Consider the following 22,354-nt stretch of genomic DNA (forward strand, 5'->3'; position numbering starts at 1 on the left):
CACCCACTTTCTTTCACACTCCTTCAAAACACCTATCCTGTGAGTTAGAGCCAATTCTCACTACACTGCCCATGCCGAGCAGGACTGTAAAACACAAGTTTATTTTACGTACACCCCTGCATGGCACGAGTTATAATAGTGCAACCCAGCACCAGGAACCACCGTGGCAGAGGCTTTGGCAGGTGCAAACGGAGCACATCGAACACCGCATGTGTATGCTCCTGCCAGCACCGCTGCCCTTGCTCCGCCCGGGACCCGGAGCTGTGGCCTTACCGGCCCCCTCACCCTCAGCCGGGAGGGTCAGCGCCAACGCCGGGTAACCCCGCGGGGCTCCAGGCTCCCCTCATCACCACAAAGCCCGTCCCCTGGGCCCCTCCCGGAGAAAGAACCGGGCGGCAGCGGGGCACAGGTGCGCCCCGAGGCGCCAGGGTTTTTGGCGCCGCCGCCAGGCCCGGACACGGGAAAATGGCGGCCGCGTGCGCGCGCACGCCCGCCCCGCGCGGCGGCCGTTGGGCGCTGCCCCTCGCGCCGGCGGCGGCACGCGAGGCTGGGCGCTCCAGCAGCGCCTCACCGGCTCCCGCCCCGCCGTCGCGTCACGTGAGGGGGCCTCGCCCGCCCCCCTCCCCGCGCCTCGCGCCGGGCGTGACGCAAAACGGCGAAATCTACGGCGCGCCACTTGTGACCAAGATCATCACAAGCGGAGGCGGACGGCTCCCCCCGCGCGGTAAGCATTGCCGGACGGGCCGCGGCCGCTTCGCCCCCGCTCTCAGCGGCGCGGGGCAGGCTGCCGCTTCGGGCCCTGGCGGGGGAGGCTTTTGGGGCCGCGGGGCCGCGGATCGCCGGCGGCCGGGCCGGCGGCTCCCCTCGGGCTTTTTGGGCCTCTGTGCTACCGTCGTTTTTTTGGTCGTGGTGGGCGGGCGGCCAGCGGCGCTCCGCCGAGCCAATCCCGTCCCTTGTTCCTCCCCCGCTGCCCGCCGAGTGGCCGGGGCGCCCAGGGCGGGAAGAACGCCCCGCGCGCCCATTGGCTGCCTCAGCCGGCCCGCGCCGCAGCTCTTCCCTTCCGTTTCTGCCGGAGGCGGCCGGGGGGGTGGGTGAGGGGGCAAGGAGGAGCGGAGAGCGGCGGGACGGGCAGGGGGAGCCGGGCCGGGCGGGGCGCGGGCGCGCTACAGCGGCCGGCTGCGGCTCCGGCTGGCGCGTGCTGTGGGCACCCCCGCGCCAGCGGGGCTCGCCGGGGCCGCTGCGCATGCGCTGCGGGAGCCCGGGCGGGGCTGGCTGCGGCGCCCGCCGGCCGCCGCCCGCACCTCCCTCAGCGGGTGGGACAATGAGGGGACGGCGGCGGGGGAGAGTGGTCTGGTCAGCCGGAGCCCCGCGGGGACGGCACCGGGCAGCGCCCCTTAACCGCTGCGCCGCGGCAGTCGTGCGCGTGCGTGATCTGCCGCCACTGCGGCATGTGCGCAGGCGCAGCGGGGCGTGGGGGGGGCGGCGAGCTGGGGCGGGGGCGCCGTCGTGTGACGGTGCCGTACCGCGGGGCCGGGGCTCGGTCTGGCCCCGGGCGGCCCGGAATACGTGACTTTCGGCGTGATTCAGCTCTGCCCTCAATGCTTTCTGCTGCTCAAAAGCCACTTTTTCATACTTTCCCCTCCTTTGCCGAAGGTCACTAGCGTAAGTGTGGATGGGCTTGAGAAGTTGTGCCGTTGTCGCTGACAAGGCGTGTGACCGCAGCTCCTTTGTAAGCAGTTCTTACAAGTAAAGAAACAATTGTAGCCGTTTGCCCTTTGCTTCAATCACTGAACATAGCCGTCTCCGAGTTACCATCAACTTGTGCACTCTCACGATCTTGTGATTTTCAGCGTGGTTTTGTGGTCTCTAGGGATTTAGCAGAATTTCAGGGGACCTGCCAGGTTGCAGTGAGGAAAGCGAGCTCCCATAAATAGTGTAGCAATTTAAAAATACTTTTTTCAAGAGGTGTGCATCTTCAGTGGAAAAGATCATTAAACCAAAATAACTTTCAGGTGGCCTTTGAGGGATAAGTTATCATCTTGTTTCGTATGACTTGTTTTGACAAGTTTGCTGTTGCTCATTGAAATAATGTGACCTGTGAACTAAATTGTCATCTTAAATGTGGTGTTAGTTAAGGAGAAAGAAGAGGGAAAAGCATTTAGTTTGTGATCTGTATTCTGTAGCTATTGGTGATGTCAGAATTTATATAGTTACAGTTTTAATTCTTGTTTTCCTGTGCCCTCTTCTTTGTGTAGTTGTCCTGATGCAGACTTGCAAGGCCTTGATTTTGTCGTGTATCATACACTAAGCATGATGGTAACATCTAAGGAGTAATAAATAATGAGAATACAAAAGTGCAAGGGTAACAGTGGCAGGAGTGATTTCCTGATGGTGCAAAACAATAGCAGACTAACTAATTTAAACATCGGATGTAATTTGCTGTGATTCTTACTTTAATAATCTAAAGGTGTGGCCTATGAAGACTATATATTTTCTTTTTCCATACCTATATCAGAACATCGTAATCAAGATGTTTGCATGTGGCTGGAGCTTTGGATGTTGGGATGTATATTTTTCCCAGGTCACACCTCTTCATGAAAGATGAAGACAATTACAGGCTTCAGTTTGGTCTCCCTTGCAATCTCCTAGCCTATTCACAGCAAGTTACATTCATCATAGAAGTAACATTACAGTCATTCCATCCTTATTTCATAAATTATTTCAGCATCAGATTGTAGCTTTTATATATAAAATATGGAGCCTGGCAGTAATTGTATAATCCATACATTTTAAAAAAAGTCAAATGCACTGATGTGACAGCATGGTGATGGACTGTGACTTTTTCAGTATGTTTAAACATGTCAGTTTTATTAGGATTTTGGGAAATGTAATTCAAACGACCTGAGTTAAATCCTTTACTATCATTCTTCTGTAGGAACTATTGTGTAGTAACTGCATCACAGATTTCTAATTTACTTGCACAAAAGTTTTCTATTTTAGAAACTTTTTTAAAGCTTAAGCTGCGTTGTCTCCTTTTATAGAAGTACATTACTTGGAGAACAAATGTGTGTGAAGCAGATGACAGTCACAATACTCCATTAAAACCGCCCTTCTGTAATGAAGAACAGCATTGTTGTGTTAGTGTGCACAACATTAAGAAAACTATAGCTTTGCTTTGCCTAATATTTTTTTTAAATCCTTTGAATGTATACAGAATTGTGGTTGTGTGCATGAGCTAAAATTTACAGACAGATTGGCATATGAAATGTGGTTGAACAGGAATTGTTGAGTGGATCCTACATCTAAATTTCCTAAGATGGTTTACAATTTAAATATTCTCTTTATTGGGGAAACAAAAAGGCTGTGGTAGATGGCTGATCTCATCACTCAAATAAAAACATTGGTTTAAGATATGCCTGGTCTAATTAATGCAAATTAATGCTGCAATATTACAGTGCATGTTAAAATCACCATGTTCACTTTTTAGATTGCACATCCTGGAGGATGGATTATTCTTCTGAAAGCACAACCAAAAAAAGGGGCTTGGCGGGGCATAAGGCAAGATGACATGGTTTAACAGACGTAGTGGCTGCTATTCTTTCAGTGACTTTTTTTTTTTTAACGAAGGTTGTGGTGATGGGGAAAGAATAGCTGCTCTGTTCACAAAACTGGATACTAGATGTAGTGGTCTCTGTTCTTTATGCTCTGTGTTATATAAGGAGTCAAACAGAAACGGTACTTTCGTTTTGACAGATTAATGGTAGTTGGCTAGCAGAGCACTCTTGATTATTCTTCTACTTCAGAAAGGTACTGTTTTGTGTTGGCATTGCTAACCTGTAGTAGCACAGCTGCCCAGTGCTGCCACTGCTGCCCAAGGTGTGGCTGCATACAGTGCCTGGCTGGCAGCAGCACAGGCATGGAAGTGCTACTTCTCCCCAGGAAGCAACTTGAGTGAGCAGAACGAATGATAGCAGTTCTTGGTAGACACAAATGCTTGTAGGAAATGGGCAATATGTCTCACTGCTGATGCTTAATGCTAGTAAGAGGCACAGGATTAACCATGGATGTCTTGGAATGAATGAATGAGGAGTAGGGCTGCATGGGAGGTGGCATTGCAAACTACTGAAATGTTGCCTGGCCCAGGTATCAAAGTTAATGTAAGATTTCCCCCATAACATAAGAGTGGTTTAATCTTTGGTCTGTCTGCCTTTGCAGTGGACATTCTTATGATGTTACACAAAGATGTATGAAAGTTTAAATGAAATATACCTATACCGACTTTTCTTCTAAACTGGGTAGTTTTTTTTTTTTATTTCTGGCATTTGGCCTGTACTAAGACATAAGCTCAAAGTGTTTATTAGCCTATGTGTACAAAAACAGTGAAGAAGCAAAAAATGTAAAGACGTTCTTGTAATCTCTAATTTTTTACCTGCAAAAATTCCAGGGGAGCCATACCCACCTTCCTGCCTTGCAGCTATGAATTCTGGTGATCCTGTTTCTGCCATCTGCCAGTGAAGGGTTTGTAGTTACAAATGAGTCTATAGCACATTCTGGGCGTTTATGTTAAATATATGTGGAAGTTTTCTTATTTTACTTAATTTCAGTACTTCAACATGTGAAGATGAAAGAAGGTTGTGTCCCAAACTTAAAACAGCAGCAATCTATAGCTTTAGAGCAGAAAGAAGTCTAGTTGCTTTCTTTCCTCTACATGAAAAGGAAAATTACAGTAAGTGCTAGCCAATTCACATGCTTCTTTGCAAAGAAATAACCTGAGTGCCATTTAGAAACAATATGGCAATAATGATCCAAAAGTAAAATGCTTGTTTGCATGACTCATGATTGCTTTCCAGTCCTGCATTAACAGAGTTGTTGATTGCTGATTTTTTGCTTTGCTTTGGTTTGTTTGCTTGTTAAACAGCAGGCTGACCTTTCTTCTGAGTAGCCTGGCCTACTACTGAACAGTAGTAGTACTGAACAGTCAATAACAGTGTGAGTTATATTTAACTGGGCTGGGAGGCTGTGAATGTTCTTAGTTTTTGTTGGTCCTTTGTGGTACAGGCAGAAATTTTAAATGCCTCTGCCCTCCTGAGTCTACAAATTCAAGCTGTTGTATGTGTGTGTGGCACGTCATAGCCAGGGAGGAGGCATTCAGAGTAGTTAGGGTATGCATATTTCAGTGTCTAGATCGGGATGTATATATCTCTATAGATTACCGTTTTGCTACGAACATGCATAGATGCTTTCCTGTCTGGTATTTATTTGTCTCATTGTAGTTGAAGTTTCTTGCTGTCCTTAGCTCAATCTTTGGTGTTTCAAAAGTCTCGGAAATAAAGGTACAAAGATGTAAAAAATACATATAAATGTTAAAATTCACTGCAATTACAAGGTATAACAAAACTTTCCCAAATACTAAGTCATCATTTTATAGAAAATCATTGTTTCATGTAATTTTTTTATGATGTAATCCATACAGTTGTGTGGTATACAAATATTTCTGTAGAAAACATTCCAGTAAAAAGTTTGAAAAATGTTGTCCTGGTTTGGCTGGGATATAGTTGGTTTTGTTCTTAGTAGCTGGTGCAGCACTGTGTTTTGGATTTGGTGTGAGAACAATATTGACAGCACACTGATGGGTTTGGTTGTTGCTGGGGAATGTTTTTATTAGGTCAAGGACTTCTTGCTTTCTCGTGCCCTGCCAGTGGGAGGAATGGAAGGGTGTGGGAATCTGGGGGACAACACACAGCTAGGACAGCTGATCCAAACTATCCAGGAGGATATTCCATACCATTGAATGGCATACTGAGTATAAAGCTGGGGGAAGAAGAAGGGGTGAGGGGATGTTCGGTGATACAGCATTTGTCTTCCCAAGTAATCATTACGTGTAATGGAGCCCTGCCTTCCTGGAGTGGCTGAACACCTCCCTGCCGATGGGAAGTGGTGGGTGAATTCCTTGTTTTGCTTTACTTGCATGCACAGCTTTTGCGGTGAGTTTTCTCACTTTCACTCTTCCAGTTCTCTCCCCTATCCCACTGTTGGGGGAGTGAGTGAGCGGCTGTGTGGGGCTTAGTTACTGGCCAGGGTTAAACCATGACAAGCATGAAGGTCCTGACAAGAATTCTAATTTAAACAAAGACAGAAACAGACTGTTCTGGTGCCATTTGGATGGCCTTAAGAACTCTGGTATAGCTTTATACGTCTGTACATGTGAGTTCTCTCTTAGGGCAGGTTTTCAAGCTTGGGCTTGCTCTGGAAGAGCTTGTGGCCTGTGCCTGTTTCCATTTGGTGGGTTGGTGGATGGTTTGTTTGTTTTGGTAAGTTAGTAGAACATGTTTGCTAGAAACATTTGCTATAAACATATGAGAGAGTCCACCCAGAGCTGGTTTTAAGACATGCATTAGCAGGAGGCGGCTTGCTTACTTTACCTGTACCAGTGGTATGTAGCATATTGGCATCACCCACTTCTGTGCTTGAGGGAGGACCGTGAACCGGGGTGACCTAGTTCACATGAGGAAACGTCAGTTTTGCTGCTCTTGTACTGCCTCGGGGGTTTGGTGGCTGTGGAAAGCACTTCACTGGCTGTAATGTGTGTGCTGCAGCCGAATCTCATGCCTGCTGTATGCTCAGAGCTCGCTGGAACTGCCAGGTTTACTGCTCACATTCTGCACCCACAAAGGAAATTCCGTGTGGCTCAAAGTGTCGTATTTCCTGGTATGCGGGGGATGGATGGTAAGCTCAAAGCTTCTGAGGAGCATGTCTTGACATTAGTGTGATGTTCAGCATACATGCCCATCTTCCGAAGAACCATGGCACAGAAATAAAGCACTTCTGCATTTTGCAGTTCCATGTGGTCTGTTGTAACAGAGGGAAAGAAATGCCTGTTGTGTGCTTGTCTTCAACTGAAAGTTTAAGTGGAATCATGATTTGTGTTAAAGTTGGATTGTTCCAATGCTTGGGAAAAGGACGTCAAACTCCAGAAATTCAATAAAGGCAAAATGTTGCTCTCTCCCAGTTCCTTGCTGTGTAACACACGTTCTGCAGGGGTGTATTGACACTGGATTTGGGACACTGGATATGCAGCAAGGACAGCAGTGATCCTTGTGTTTTGTTTTTTTGTTCGATTTTTCACTTTTGTCTTCTTCACTTGCTGTTTTTCAGTGCTGGTGAAGTAAAGGCTGTTTTTGTCATGGTCCCCATGTGAGGCAAACCTAGATTTATCTTATGTTTTAAAGGAAAGAGGGTGCTCACCTATGCCATATAAATTGTTAATAGGATTACATTTCTGAAAAGTCAGAATGGAAAAATAAAAATTCTAAAAGCATCAATAAGCTGCAGCTTGTTGGTTTTTGTGGGTTTTTTTTTTTGTGGTTTTTTTGTTTGTTTTGTTTTTGTTTTGACAGCTCCAGAATAAAGTGCAATGAATACTAGAAATTACTAGTTTAGTATGTGTATCCTTTACTGGGCACAGCCTGATTGTTGTAAGTCAGAGCTAATTTTTTTTGGATTGGATCCAGCGCTAGCATTATGTCTAAGTTCAAAGATACCATACATAAAAATGTTTTCTGGATGTTGTCTTCAAAATCTGCCAACTTCTTCGCTATTGTTTTGAGTTTTATTGTACAACAATGGACTGATTTGAATTGCATTTGTTTCTTTTCTCCCTGTTGTTCGCATTTTCATTTTAAATTATTCACAAGTCTGAGGCTTGGAGATGAGAGCCTAATGAATGCTTTTAAAAATAAAACCTTCTTTAAGCATGTTATGCTTCATGTTTTGAATTTATAACCCAAGACTTAATGAATAGTTTCCTAGTTACTCTCATCATAGAATTTATGAGCTGTCCTGTTTACAAGTTTTACCTATACAATGGAAGGATAATTCCTGTTTACCTTAAATGAACTGGTTTTGTTAACAAGCTTAAACAGCTAATTAGGGGTAATATGGCAATAAATACTATGTCAAACCTTTTAACAATGAGAAGACGCAATATTTAGTTTTTGGATCTTTTCTTGGTGCATTCCATGTAAGAATACAGAGTGTTGTGGGTTTTAATATCTCATACACTTGCCAGATTAATAAGAAATATTTCAGGGAAAACCAGCGGCCTATAGGTCCTTACAGGGAGCAGGTTCTCTTCTGTCCTACATGTAGGATGGTAAGCTGGTGCCCACGTACTATAATGTTTCTATAAGCCCCATTGCTGTGAGGCTTCAGATAGATGGCAGACACATGAAAGAACCCCTATGACTTTATGTATGTGTCTATGTGGTGTTTCGTTAACAGTTAAGTTATTCTGCTGAAAAAAAAAATAGTAGGACTAGCAGTAGTTGCTTTGTTTTGAGTGTACATTAATGTAATTTAATCAGGAAGGAAAGAAAACCTGGGAGTAGAATTTGATGTCGTTTATCTGACTATAAATTGGAATATCTCCATTTAGTTTAACAGAATTTTTGCAATTTGTGTCAAAATGATCAAAATCAGAACCTGACACAAGCTCTCCATCTCATAATTTGTGCATATAAACCCAAAGAAATAAAATCAGATTTTTAATATTTTTTTTCCAAACCTTACCCCCCAAAACAGAGGTTGGTTTAGGAGCAGAAGTTTTGTAATACAGTGTTGTTGGTACAAGGAACTTTGCAGTGAGCTGTATGAAAAAGCATACTTTTGTTGTTGTTTCTGATTGGATTTTAATTGTCAAAGCTACTGACTTGTGAATTTGAGAGCCATTCTAAATCTAGGTAGCTTGAAAATTCTTGACAAGTATTTCTTTTACTTCTTTGTGTGTGCCTTTGATGATAGCTGCAGACGGTGTATGTAGGCTCTGTTGCCTGTCTGATTTTCTTTGTGTTGCCCAAGGAGTTTGCAATAGGGATGGCAACTTGAGGAAGGAAGGAGAGGAAGAGACTGAAGAGAAAGCTGATGTTGGAGGTGTCCCTTTTGCTGCTCCAAAGCAGACATCTGATGAGATATAAAGAGCTCCTTTTCTCAAAACCCAAGAATCCTTCCAGGACACAAGGTTATTAGGTGCAGTAGAGGTTGTTTGGAGAGGGCAAGTGAAAACCTGACAATGCATTTTGCTAGCTCTGTGCGGGCTGCTCAGTTTCTGTTTCTAGGTAAGAAGCATGCTGAGCTTTGCATGTGGAGGTTGCCTTCTCTCTTCATTGACATCATCATGATTTTAGGTGTTGCTGTGTGCAATAAATTGTACTTTGAGGTGCAGTGCTGAATGAACTGTTTTTTTGTCAGAGAATGGGTACTTTGTATTTTGTATGCAAAGGGTATATAACCTGTCGGGTGATAGATACCTGAGGAGGTGGCATACAGGCAGAGCTGATACATTCCAGCTACCATAGATGCAGTAGGCAAGCATTAAGGCACACAAGCCTGTCTTCAAATCTGCTACTGATGCCAAGATAATTAAAATACACTAGGAATGAAAACAAAGTTAATCTCTGAAGTTCATACTTAAATGTTGCATGGAAGTGCAGGAATGTAAGGAGTGTGTCTTTTTATGGGGTCTAATATTATATTACTCCAAGGTCATTAGACTGGTAATCAGAGTTTGGTGTGACACCAAATCTAACTGACAGTGCTGAGAAAACTTCAGTTGATGTCACTGTGGCCATAGTTTAATTTTGATTCTATTTTTCAATTATTTTTCATCCTTGTAAGTTATGTTTCTAAGCTCAGTGGTATCTGTTTTGGGAGGAGAGAAATACTTAACATAATACTTACTTTGTTTGAATAAACCACTTAGAAAGCACAGAAGAATGGTATATTCCCTAAAATAAAATAGCAGTAGGAATTTTGCTTTATAAAAGATGATGTTCATAGTGCTGTAATTGTCTAAACCACCAGAATTGCCAAGCATAAATAATTACATAATTTCACACTTTCCAGTGAAGTCAGACCTTGATTAAGAAGTTGACAGCCTGAGAGAGCCTGCTCTTTGAGAGTGATGCCTGTATTCCCTAAATTTGTAGAGACTGTATCTAGGAAAACAAACTGAGCTTTAAACCCTTGACTCTGAACAAGAACCTGACCAAGGGAGAATATACTTCTTTAAAAAGTTTTCATACTTTAAATGCACAGATACTTCAGTTTTTCTGCTTTCAGTTAGCATAGATTTTGCTGATACCAGGTGTTCTTGCTGTCTTGGTCCTCACTGGCTTGTATGTTTGATATTCATATTTCTTTTTTATTCCTTCTTCCTTGCTGTGCTTTTTTTCTCCCTTTTCTTAAACAAATAGATAATATGGTAATATGAACTCTAATAGGAAAAAGGCATTGTTTAACTCGGTTGGGGTACTACTAATCCAGTCACCAAATGTAACCATAACACAGCATGCATTTTAATTATTAAATATAATGGAAACTTTGCATTTTAAATCTAGAGCTATAAACCACTTGTTTGAAAATGCACAGTTCAGCACTATGATTTTAGCTTGTAGTGAATTACAGGGCAGTATTCTTTGATCAGTTATTACAAGTTGAAGATTAGTAGCATTCAGTGCTTGTGTTAATTTTGAGAATACATATAGGAGTCACTGCAGGTCAAACTGAAGCTCAGCTGTGTATATTTTTAATGATTTAGTGAGCTGGCTGGATAAAGCCAATGTAAAAATGTATGCAGTCATGCTGGTCATTCCAAATAGGGGTAATTTAAAGGCACGTTTTCAAAACTAGTACTGCCTCAAATTTCAGTACTTCGTAAAATATGCTTTATTATTAAATGCCATGTTGTTGAGGTTTTGCTTTTAGATACTTGTTTGAATACTTCTGTGTCCTTCCATTAGAACAACTAGTAAATGTTTGCTCATGTTTGTTCAGTATGTGCTTTTGTAACTCATATATTTTAACCATAATTTCTAATAAATATAGTGAATTCAAATAGAAATAATCTTGTTGTGTATGCACTTTTAAAAATGAAAAATAAAAATATTCTTAGAGTGAATGAGGATTTTACTGAATTGTCGTGAAAATTTACTAATCCCTGCATGAGATATGCAGCCTTGAAGCTCTGCTCTGTTTTCAGAAGTAGGGGACATGACATTATCAAGTGGTTGCAGTGGGTTTCACACTTAGGTGGTTGCTTCAGGATGCTGGGACAGCTGCTATGCTGTAGGTGCAAGAACAAGCCTTCTCAGATTTGTGAGAGGTAAATGGTACAGTCGGAGCTCTGCGGAGTCGGAATCGTCTTTCTTTTCTCCACGTTGCTAGGTGTAGCAGCTCTGCTCTTCTGGGACTTGTGCTTGCTTGTCTTTCTCCTTTAGCTGAGGAGGCTGTCCCATGTGGGTTGAGCAGGAGCTGGTGGTTTTTCCTCCTGTCTGTGTATTGTGTCTGGGATACCAGTACCTAACTGAGGACTCCAGGTCTCACTTTCTGATCCAGACATTTTAAAGCCTGGCTTTGAGCAGTTCAGTAGTGCCCGACATCCTTGGTAGATAACAGGCTTAAGTGATTTTGAACTGTTGAGTTTTGAGAATAGAGTGCAGATTTTTGTTTCATGGGACCACCCAAACCCTTAGAGCATACTTGTTGCCTGGTTCAGCCTTCCCTTCCCCTTCATCTTTTTCCTGTTTGTGATCTGGCATAAATTTTCTAAACTGGTAACTGGTTTTAGAGTTGCAGCCTTTGATGTTGAGTATGGTTGTTTTAAGGATATGTTTCTCATAGAGGACTGCCTTCCTCATTCTTTCTCTTGTTCCTCACTGTTCATCTCTACTGCAAATCAAATTATGATATCAAAATAATTATGAAATCAATATCTACTAGATCCTTAACTTTTGTACTTTGTAGTTCTTTTTGCTCACCTTTTTTGTGTGTGGCAGGAGGGTGTGTAGAATATCTTTCTACCATGTTTTTTGTTTGTGTATTTCATCAGTATCCTCTGCTGTCTGTGTATGCCAGATTAATTTAGTTCAGCAAGAGATCTTCATGGCTGCTTTTTCAACAATGACAACTTCCAAACCTGAATCACTGTAGAGAATGAATGAATTTGTAAACACTACTCATTTGTATTGTTCTGGGAATGGGTTGCAAACTATGTACGTTGGCCTCATGGACTGCAGTTAAAGAATTGCTGAGAGCGCCTTTTCTGATGAATAAAGCTAGTTACAGAGTAAATAAAAGCTCTGTTTGAACACATAGCCATGGTGGTTTCGTCTAAACGAAGGAGTGCAGTATCACCTGGGGCAGCTGTGAGCATCTCTGGACTTCAGGTCTTTGCCAGCTTCCCTTGCACCCCTGAGACAGTGACTGCAGGCAGCCATGCAACATAGCTTGGTTGTTGCTTCTGCCACCCACACCAGCTCACCAGCTGCATTGTGAGAACCAAAGCAGGGTTTTGCTCCCTTGTGACTTCTTTCTCTTGTTTTCAGACCGTAAAGTGGACACACTGAAAATGAAGGTACATTTTGCTTTTGTGCTTTTTTTTGTGCTCTAGGGGAAAGCTGAAAATAAAATATTGGTAGTAGGCAGTAGCCTAGGTTGTGGCCTGCACCTTAAGGTCATAGGTTGCTTGTCTTGTTGCCTTATTTCTTGCTCCATTTTGGAATTTACCTTTTTATGTATAAATTGTTTTCCATGCTGTATTAAATAAAGCTCTTTTTATAACCTTTAATCCTTTGGCTTCTGTGAACTTCTGGTGGTTTTTTGGCTGCCTTTATCTTTCTGTTGCATTTTTCATTTCACTATATGTCGTCCAGTCTCCAGTTCCTGAACTCTCAAGTCTTAGGTCTTTTAATTGGGAGAAGCCCTTTTTTACATGTTGTTTTGTCTGTTGTTAATTTCTAAGATGTGCTGGTTTCTTTTGTCTTGTCTTTTCTCTGATGCAGGTGATTTCAATGCTTTTTGCCGTTACTCATTTTCAGTTCGTCCAATTCCCAGTTGTACCGATTACTCCAGGAAACAGTAGCAGGATAGGGAGGTTTTCTTCCCCAGTTGGCCAGCGTGGACTTGGCCCAGGTCAGCAGCAGCTGGAGGTCAGTATCTGATGCCCATCGGCCCCGGGGCTGCGGTGCAGCCAGCTGACTATCTCCCACCCACTCCTGGGGGAGGAAGATGGATCTGAGTTACAGTGCATGGTCCTTGTTTACCGAATTAAGTGTCTATGTTAAGTTTTTAGTTTGATTGCTTTTCTCCTTTTCTCACATTCTTTCTTGCCATCCTCCTGGAACAGATTTTTTTTTTTTCTTTTTGTAAAAGGAAAAGTATACCAACTCTAAGTATGAAGTGAATTTTTACAGCCAAGTTATAAATTCCAAAAACCAGGGGCTTTATAATGGAAACAGTTAGGGGGGAGAGGGGAGGGTGTGCTATAATACATACGTAACCTTTTTTCCCCCCTCTTTAGTGAATAGACCGTTTAAACCAAATTAAGTAAAGGATATAAATTCTGTTGTTTCAGTTTTTAATATTTCATGGCTGATTTTATAGATAAAAATTACATTTAACAATAAATATGAAGAAGAATTTATACAGCCTGTTCTGGTTTGATATGGAACAGCAAATCCCATTTCTCTGTAGCTGTAAAGAAAATTCATTATAATGTCTTTGATTGTAAGAGATGGCTTCATTGTGATTAGTTACACTGATAATAAAACAACCTTTTTACAAATGGCACAAGATACATGAGATCTCATGTGTCTGCCTTTTAATAGCATTGAATTTGTGCATTTGCTACCTTTATTCTGTAGCCCTTTTTTCATTTATAATTAAGCACTTTTAAAATCTACAAGTTATTAAAAATAGTCAAATATAAATTAATTTTCCTTTTGAAGCATTCTGGAGAAGGTGTTATTGATAGAGCTAACCATTCTTAATTGTTGAGCTTTCAAAATAAACCCCCCTAATTTTAACTACAAAAATGTGTTTTTATGTCATTTTATTCAATTCTGAATAACAAATTTTGGGGATAAAATAGTGAAATCTGTATATCTGATATTACTTTCCAAATCCTTTTTAAGCACCTAAGGAAATATCTTGACTTTCAAATGCCCTGTTCCCAGTGACTTCAGTTGGATTTAGATGTTTGTAGGTATTTGAGTAATTTAAAATACAGATAGTGGCATTAGAATGTTTGGGTAAAAAACTGGCTGCCTGGCTGGCTGGGCCCAAAGAGTGGTGGTGAATGGAGTTAAACCCAGCTGACAGCTGGTCACAAGTGGTGTTCACCAGGGCTCAGTACTGAGGCCAGTTGTGTCTAGTATCTTTATCAATGACCTGGACGAGGGGATCGAACGCACCTTCAGTAAGTTTGCAGGTGACACCAAGTTGGACAGGAGTGCTGATCTGCTGGAGGGTGGGAAGGCTCTGCAGAGGGATCTGGACAGGCTGGACCGATCGGCCAAGACCAGTTGTGTGAGGTTCAACAAGGAGAAGTGTCGGGTCCTGCACTTGGGTCACAGCAACCCCACACAGCGCTATGGGCTTGGGGAAGGGTGGCTGGAAAGCTGCCTGGGGGGAAAGGACCTGGGGGTGTTGATAGTTGACAGCCAGCTGAATTGAGCCAGCAGAGTGCCCAGGTGGCCAAGGTGGCCGATAGCACCCTGGCTTATATCCAAAACAGTGTGGCCAGCAGGGCAAGGGCAGTGATTGTCCCCCTGTACTTGGCACTGGTGAGGCTCCACTTCGAATCCTGTGTTCAGTTCTGGGCCCCTCACTGCAGGAGGGACATTGGGGTGCTGGAGCGTGTCCACGGTAGGGCAGTGAGGCTGGTGAATGGTCTGGAGCACAAGTCTTACAAGAAGCGGCTGAGGGAACTGGGGTTGTTCAGCCTGGAGAAAGGGAGGCTCAGGGGGGACCTTATTGCTGCCTACAGCTGCCTGAAAGGAGGGTGTAGGCAGGTGGCAGTCAGTCTCTTCTCCCAGGTAACTAGTGACAGGACAAGAGGAAATGGCCTCAAGTTGTACCAGGGGAGGTTTATATTGCAAGTTAGAAAAACTTTCTTCACTGAAAGGGTTGTCAAGCATTGGAAGAAGCTGCCCAGGGAGGTGATTGAGTCACCATCCCTGGAGATACTTAAAAGATGTAGTGCTTAGGGACATAGCTTGGTGCTGGACTTGGCAGTTAATGATTGAACTCAATGATCCTAAGGGTCTTTTCCAACCTAAACAATTCTATTGGTCTATGATTTGGAGGAGGAAGAGGATTTTTTGAGGAATTCATAGCCATTAAAGGGTTGTTTATTTACTTTTTCCATTGTACATACATCTAAGAATACTTAGATCTCCTTAGCACAGTAGCTCAGAATGAGTTTGATGAGAATAGTGTAATGGTTGTAATAAGAACCTTTGCATATTTATATGTGGTTTGTGCTGTTACAGGGGTTTAACCAGTAAAATCTTCTGTATTGTTTAGTTTATAGAAATAATATCAGATATTGGATTCAGGAAAAATGGTGCATATGCTAGAAAACAATATTTTAAATTGCAAAATGGAATTACAGGGCCTGTGTTAGAAGTGAATTCCTTTCCTGCTTCACATAAAAAGCAAAAGAATTTTGTGCTTTAGAATAAGGAAGACTGCAGAGCTGACAAAACAGAAGTTGCATTTGATTATCAAATACTGCTGGAATTTACTGGAAAGTGAAAATCTGAATAATAGTGCTTGGGAAAAATAGAATGTAATGCTCGAGTCTTCCGGAAAATACAAGATGGCACAGCACACTTAATATTAGGTTTCACTGTAAAAGATATAAAACAACATTTTTGCTCCTGTTATCAGTAAGCTTTAATTTTAGACCATTGTCTCTTTTCCATTGATGATTACAACTAGGAAAAGAAGTCCCGTAGCACTTGTTAAAAGTGTTTTCCCAGGATGAATACCGGGAAAATGACTATCGATGACTGAAACACAGCACTAAATCTTTTTACCACCTTGAGAGTAAAACAAGCTATGCTTGCACCCTTTTCTGTAGGAAGCAGCCCATTTGGCTTGCAGTCCTCTTTCCATGCCCGCATTGCTCCATCAGAGTGGGCTGCATCTGTGATTTGGGTTGCTTGGTCAGCTGAGAGTGCAGTGCCAAAACTGTGCCCTGTCCAGAGTGGGGAAATCACCATGCAGGTCACCCATAAGAGTAAGCTTGTGGTCCCTCAGATCCTCGGGGTGTTTGAGGTGAACAGCAGCCTACTTAGTAATATGTCAATTTTTCCACCAGGAAAGCATTGGAGCAGGTGTAATTTCTTACTCTAGCTTGGTCCCTGGGTACCTGCCCGTGGTTGCCACTGAGTATGTTTTCTGTGTTCATTAAAACCTATTGATCTCAGGAAAGTTTGTGGGATTGATTTTAACTCAGTGCTTTTCAGGGAATTAGCAGTACTTTTAGCAGTAACACTCTCCTAACATGCTCCCAAGAGAGCGTGATGTATTGAGGAGACACAGAGGACACGAGCACAAGTTGCAGCCCTGACCCAAATCCCGAGGTCCCCTCACCTGGGGAGGTGCCACGTGGTCCTGCTGCCACCCTCTTAGATGCCAGGAGCTGCATCTGGGAAGGGTCTGGTGGCATGCTGCACTCCCTGCCCAGGAGGGATTTGGGGAGCAGGAGGCAACACCTGGGGCCACCAAGCTGGCCAGCACATGTCTTCCCTGCCTGCGGAGGAGGAGGAGGAGGGCTGTGGTGCCACCCTGATCACACCAGCCAACAGCCAGGTTAGCAGTGGCTCTGTGTGACTGCTGGGTTCCAAGGGGAGGAGACTCCCCTCACCTTGGGCTCCGTCGCTGGTATTTGCCAGGGAGATGTTTGATAGTGTGGGTGCTGACCAGAAATCTGAGTTTGTGATAAACAACAGCTGAAGGAAATACACTGTAGTGTTATGTATCTGCTACACGGTGTGCTTCAAAATGACAGGATTTTGCACACTAGATACCCAAGTAACAGAAAACTAGTAAGCAAGATATAACTAGTAAGCTTAGATATAACAGAATGAAGCTGCATAATTTTTGTTGGTATTATGGGAGTGGTCAGCCCCATAGTACAACTGCTCCTGATGTTGCACTGCTGCAACCATTCCTGCAGGAAAAACGAAAATTGTAATTGTCAGATGAGTCCTTGTTTGGGAGTGCACTTGAAGACAGGTGTCTCATGTCAAGCCTAAGAGGAATCCTGCTGACACTGTGCACATGCTTAAGCATATTGCTAGTTCTGGAAGGTAGCTGAATTTCAAGAACTGATTTAGGTAGGCACAAAATTTTTTGCATTGAAACAAATAGACATGGGGGGAGGTGGATGCTATTGATAAGCAGTGGCATTTGAAACCTTCATGGTATTTGCTCCCGAAGTATCAGTACTGTGAATGCTTTGGACAAGAGGTAAATGGGGGTTTTATAGGTGATAGTGGTATCAGCAAGGGACTGTCCCTTCTCAGTTCCTTCCCCTCTTGAATTCTGGCTGGCTAGGACCCGTTCTGGGGAGATGTGGTTTCACTGTACAGGCTGTGGTACAAAGTAGATGCTGCTGTGGCATGCTCTGGTCCTTCTCTCCCAGGTGTACAGAGCCCTTTGCTATAGCACTGCCTCCTTCCTCATTCACCTCCGCTGTCCATCTGCTGACCAAGAATGTGTTTTGCTGGGGAGAAGTGGGAGCCTGCTCAGCCTTCAGCCTCTCTTCTGTCTTTGGCTGGAGTGAAGGCACCTTTTGTAGCTACATGGCTTAGGTGCGGTGAAGGGCTTGAGGATGGGGAAGGGAAGAAGGTCTATATTGTGCTGTAACAGTAGTTCTTGAGTGGTATCATCCACCACAGAAATCACCCCTCATTGCTGGTGCTTGGACTCATGATGCCATTGCTGTCTTGTATTAGTTTCCATCTGTTGACATGGATATTGATAGAAATTAGAATAAAATTCAATGCTAGCCCTCTGAACTGTTCAGAGTGCAGAAGTATGTAGCTTTAAAGGGTGTTCAGTGACTTCAGCTGAAGCATGGGTTTGCTTACCTGAAAGCAAATAACAATTATTATGAAGGAAGCCAAGCTTTGCACAGCCATGCATGTTTTAAGTCATAGTGATGATCACCTAAGGTTATTGGGGAAAAATATCCCCCTATGTGTTGTGGAGGAGATGGCAGCACTGTTGTCATTGCTTGCACATCTGAAAAGAAACCATTAAGGAGAGAAGGTGTGATTTGACACGCAGCTTTTCTGCTGCATATTAAGCGTTTATCCTTTATCCTCTGTAGCTGAGATCTGTGTACAGATACCGCCTTTTTGTACTGTTTTTCTTATTTTAATTTCTAATGATGGATATTAATTTCTGTTTGTTAGAGATCTGGTGATGCAAAGAAGTGAAAGCTGGTTCTTAGGCTTTGCTGAAGTGTGCTGGAGGGCTGACATGTTGTGGCAGGGATTTGGGGCAGCATCTGTCACACAGAGCCCTTCTGAACATACCCTGGTGCAAAGCAGCCTTCCCCTTCCACCGTGCTTCTCCACCATCACCCTCTGCTTTATTTTAGCAACCCAGCTGAAAAATCAAAACTGAAAAGAAAGTTGATTTCATATGTCTTGTAGGATTGAGCTGAAATACCTCCAGTGTGCTTTCTTCTATTTCATTGTGCAGAAAAACAGGTTTTGTCTTTAATAGTTAAATTTTTGATTGTCTATACCAGTAATACAGTAATTTGATATACACAGGCATGTAAACATGTATATTCCAATGAGATTATGTTCTAATTGATAATAATATCAGCTGTCATTTCTGTTGATATGCTTACCAAAAGAACATGTAACACTTTTCTATTTGATCTGCTTTTTTCAGATGAAATGCAATTACTTCCTTGTGTGAAGTGGCCACCAGGTGTCATCAGAATACTTTAATTTTTATTAATTTCTCCTTTTCTGTAGAAGCATGTGTACACTTTGTACTTTTCTCTGGAAACTTTGTTAACCCACCGCACAATCTATCTTAAGTGCTTATGTTACCTGTTCAGCCAAAAACTCGTGCAACTCCTTTCAGCTGAGCTGCTTGGATGGGCAGCTGACAAGAGGAAAACAGGATGTGCAACACTGAGAAGCATGTGCATACGTACACGCACCACTACATGCATTCTTTGCCTCAGTAAGTTAAAAGATGGTGATATATACAGTAAACCAAACCATGTAGGCCTGATTTACGTTAGTAGGATGTCATTAAAGAGCTACAGGCAAGGCAATTAAAATGATTACTCAGAAAATACTAGTATTTAAAATATGTTAAATTTCCCTTTCTACTTCCTACCATCTTCCCTCCTTAATGCCTTTTCTTGAGTTTTGGTGTCCTGATTTTACACTTAATATGTATGTTCTTGTTGTTTTAATTAAAGTTTTATTTATTTCATTTAGCTGTAATTTTTTGGCATACTTGCATTAATTGTGGATAAAATACATTCCATCTATTAGCAGCCTACCTTCAATTTAAAATGATATAGGTTAGGTTCTTTTCTTATATTCAGTGAGCTATGGCTCAGTGAATACCTGGGTAATAAATATCTGAAAAATGCTCAATATCTTATTTTAATTTTTTTTATTTTATAAGAAATGAAGAGAATATTTCAATGATTAAAAATCTCTTTTTTTTACCCCCCTTCTTCCCTGCAAGAAAAATATTGCAGTTTTTTCTAGTTCTGACTTCCCTTCTGCATCTTGGTTCAAGTAACTCAAAGAATGGGTTCTTGATTCCCAGCCAGCAGAGAGCTAGCTGTTTGTGTTGGCTTTTAAGCCTTCTCAAGCAGTGTCAGTAGACAAATGCATCCTAGGCTGTGATGATGGAGGCCTGTTGTTGCTTTTTGTATGATATGGTAGTTTAAAACAAGGGGCCAACAAAGCCATCTTTTTTTGTCTTTTAGGTTTCATTTTGAACACAGGTTAATGGAAATTTAGTAAATCCTGGCAAGTGTTAAACACCAGAATAGCCACTTAGGAAATTCATACTCCTTATATTTTAAAGGAGAAAAGAGTCAGGACTTCTAGGACTGGTTTTCTAGGGTAAAAATTCTGAGAGCCAGTTTGCAAGTAGCAGCAGTTTCAACTTAGTTTTATCTTTTGCTGCCAAAGTGCAGGAACAAGTTAAGACTTCCAACATTTTTTTTCAGGTGTCAGTGATAGTGCCTGTGTACTTCTGATGAGCTCCAGTGTGGTCCACTGTACATAAGAGCGTATTACAGCCTATGACAGAAAAGAGATTCAAATTGCATTTACTTTTTGCTTCTCGCTATTTTAATTGGTGAAGTTGGTGAGAATTGCTTCTTGCATGAAACCATGTCATTCTGAGAATTCCCACAAACTGTGGGACTCATTACTGTATGTGAAAAATGAACATTTTCTTTCCTGAAAGTTTATTTCATGGACCTGATAAACTCTAAAGTGTTTTGAGAATACTTAAACAGTGCTTTTCATCCATAAATGTCACAGTCTAATATGAATACGATCTTTCTTGGATCCTCAGAAGTTTCTATTGAATATTTTTGTTGCTATTATATGTATGGCTAGCTCTGGAAATAGTCAAAATTCCTTGAACTTACAATTCAAAATATATGGATGTTTTTAAATTTTTAAAAATTGAGATTGGTTATTCAACAATTTTTAGGAGATACTAGTGCATTTCCTCCTATTCACTATCTTGGACAGATGTACCTATTGATTCTGACAGCACTTGAAATGAGCGTGCATCCATGTCTTTCCGTTTTGACTTCCTCTTCAAAGCTGAAGAAATCAGTGGTCACTGCTGCATTTAGCAGAATTTGGCTTTTTGTCAAGTGAGTGGATGATGAGCTATGGAGCCTACCCTTCTTCTTGTCATTTTTCTGGTGTGAATTAAAGAATATATTCTTTATCAGGAATTCGTAAGAACTTCCTTTATGTTGGCAATTTCTGCCCATCCAGAAGGACTTTCAGTGGTTTGGAAGCAGAAGCAAGAAGCATGTGAGTAGTATGGCAGAATGCATTTTCCTGTGATGTTGTTAACAGTTCTTTTGGCTGTTTGCGAGAAAATGAAGTTAATGGGTGTAGATAACTTGTTTTCAGGGATATACAAGTGATGGCTTATCAGAGGGTTCTTTATTTTGTTACTTTAACTATTGTAGAAGCATCAATGTGGAAATTTCAGTCTTTAGTCTTTGAAAGCCTATAGCTTGTTCAAAAGTCTCCCAAGGAGGTTCTGGTGCTTTACAAAAATGAGTAGTTTTGTATGAAGAACAGGTTCACAATGCAAAGCTTGAAGTTCCAGCATTCTTGAGCTGCAAGGGAAAAATACATGTTTGTAATGGATAGCATCAAATACTCCTCAAAATAAAGGTTAACTTTGTTCTATTTGAAGAAATAATTGTATTGTCTTCTATATTCCGTTGCTGAGGAGACTGTTCTCTTGGATTGGTCTCTGTGGAGGAAGTGAGGTAACTTCCTAAGGCCATAAGACAGACATATGATTTGATTTAGGAAGGATGTTATGCCGTTGAAAATGAGAAGATGTTTATTTGACACAAAGGTCGTATGTTGAGATGGGTTGTTCACATTCAGTTTTGTGCAGGCTATTTAAGGGGCTCATTAAAATTATTTTGCCTCACTGTATCCATGATTTCACTGAAAGAATTAATTGTCTGAAAAAGAGGAATTTTTACTGGAAAAAAAGAAGAAACTCTGTTTTCCATGTGTCATACCCTTTACAAACACTGCAGGTTAGGTATTGATTACTTGGATACTATATTACTCTTACTGAGAAGTACTTTGAGAATTCTAATGCCAGAATTAGCATAAAAAATAAAAAACAAGGTAGAATTTAGTACTTGAAAATATACTTTCTTTGTGTTCTTCTGTACACATTCCTACCCCTTCCCTTAGCGAGCTGGCGTATGAACAAAAAGAGAAGTAAATAAAATTGTATTGAGCATCAAGTTAAGGAACTTTGCAGTTCATTACAGGTTTATGGATCATCACTGAACTGCTTGTTCTTTTGATCTTAATTTATGATTACTACTTTCTAAATTTCATCTGAGGATTAGGGCAATACACGTCTTACTTTGAATGTCTTAACTGCACTGTCTCCACCTTTTGGCATAGAGAAATTCTATACTATTTTTTGGACCAGAGGAAAAAAACTTGAAAAAAGTTAAACTAAAATGTTTTCTCTTTCCATCAAAGAAAACATCTGTCCACAAATGACTGATGTTTTTGTATAGAACTGTAGCAGATACTATATCAATGTACAAAAAAAGCTTTGCAGGAAGAATTCAAAAATTGGTGGTGTTGCCTGGTAAAAAATGGTGGTAGCAGCTCAAAAAGTGGTGTTTTCCCCATTTTTTGTATTCATTTTCTTCTTTATAGGTAGTGAGATGGTGTTGAATTGTGACTGTGGAACATCTTTTAAATTTGATTAAATGTTGAAA

General features: G+C 41.9%; 1 protein-coding gene across 1 annotated transcript in view; it reads left to right on the top strand.

The window, feature by feature from the left end:
- The first annotated feature begins 560 nt into the window (after nucleotides 1-560).
- ZNF407 (zinc finger protein 407) overlaps nucleotides 561-22,354 on the top strand; it is a 344,239-nt gene continuing 322,445 nt past the window's right edge. The window contains exon 1 of the mRNA XM_037379189.1: nucleotides 561-724. The gene's annotated coding sequence lies outside the window, so the exon portion shown is untranslated. The remainder of the gene's footprint in view (nucleotides 725-22,354) is intronic.

This window comes from Falco rusticolus, chromosome 3 (assembly GCF_015220075.1).
Source record: "Falco rusticolus isolate bFalRus1 chromosome 3, bFalRus1.pri, whole genome shotgun sequence".
In the NCBI taxonomy this organism is placed as follows: Eukaryota; Metazoa; Chordata; class Aves; order Falconiformes; family Falconidae; genus Falco; species Falco rusticolus.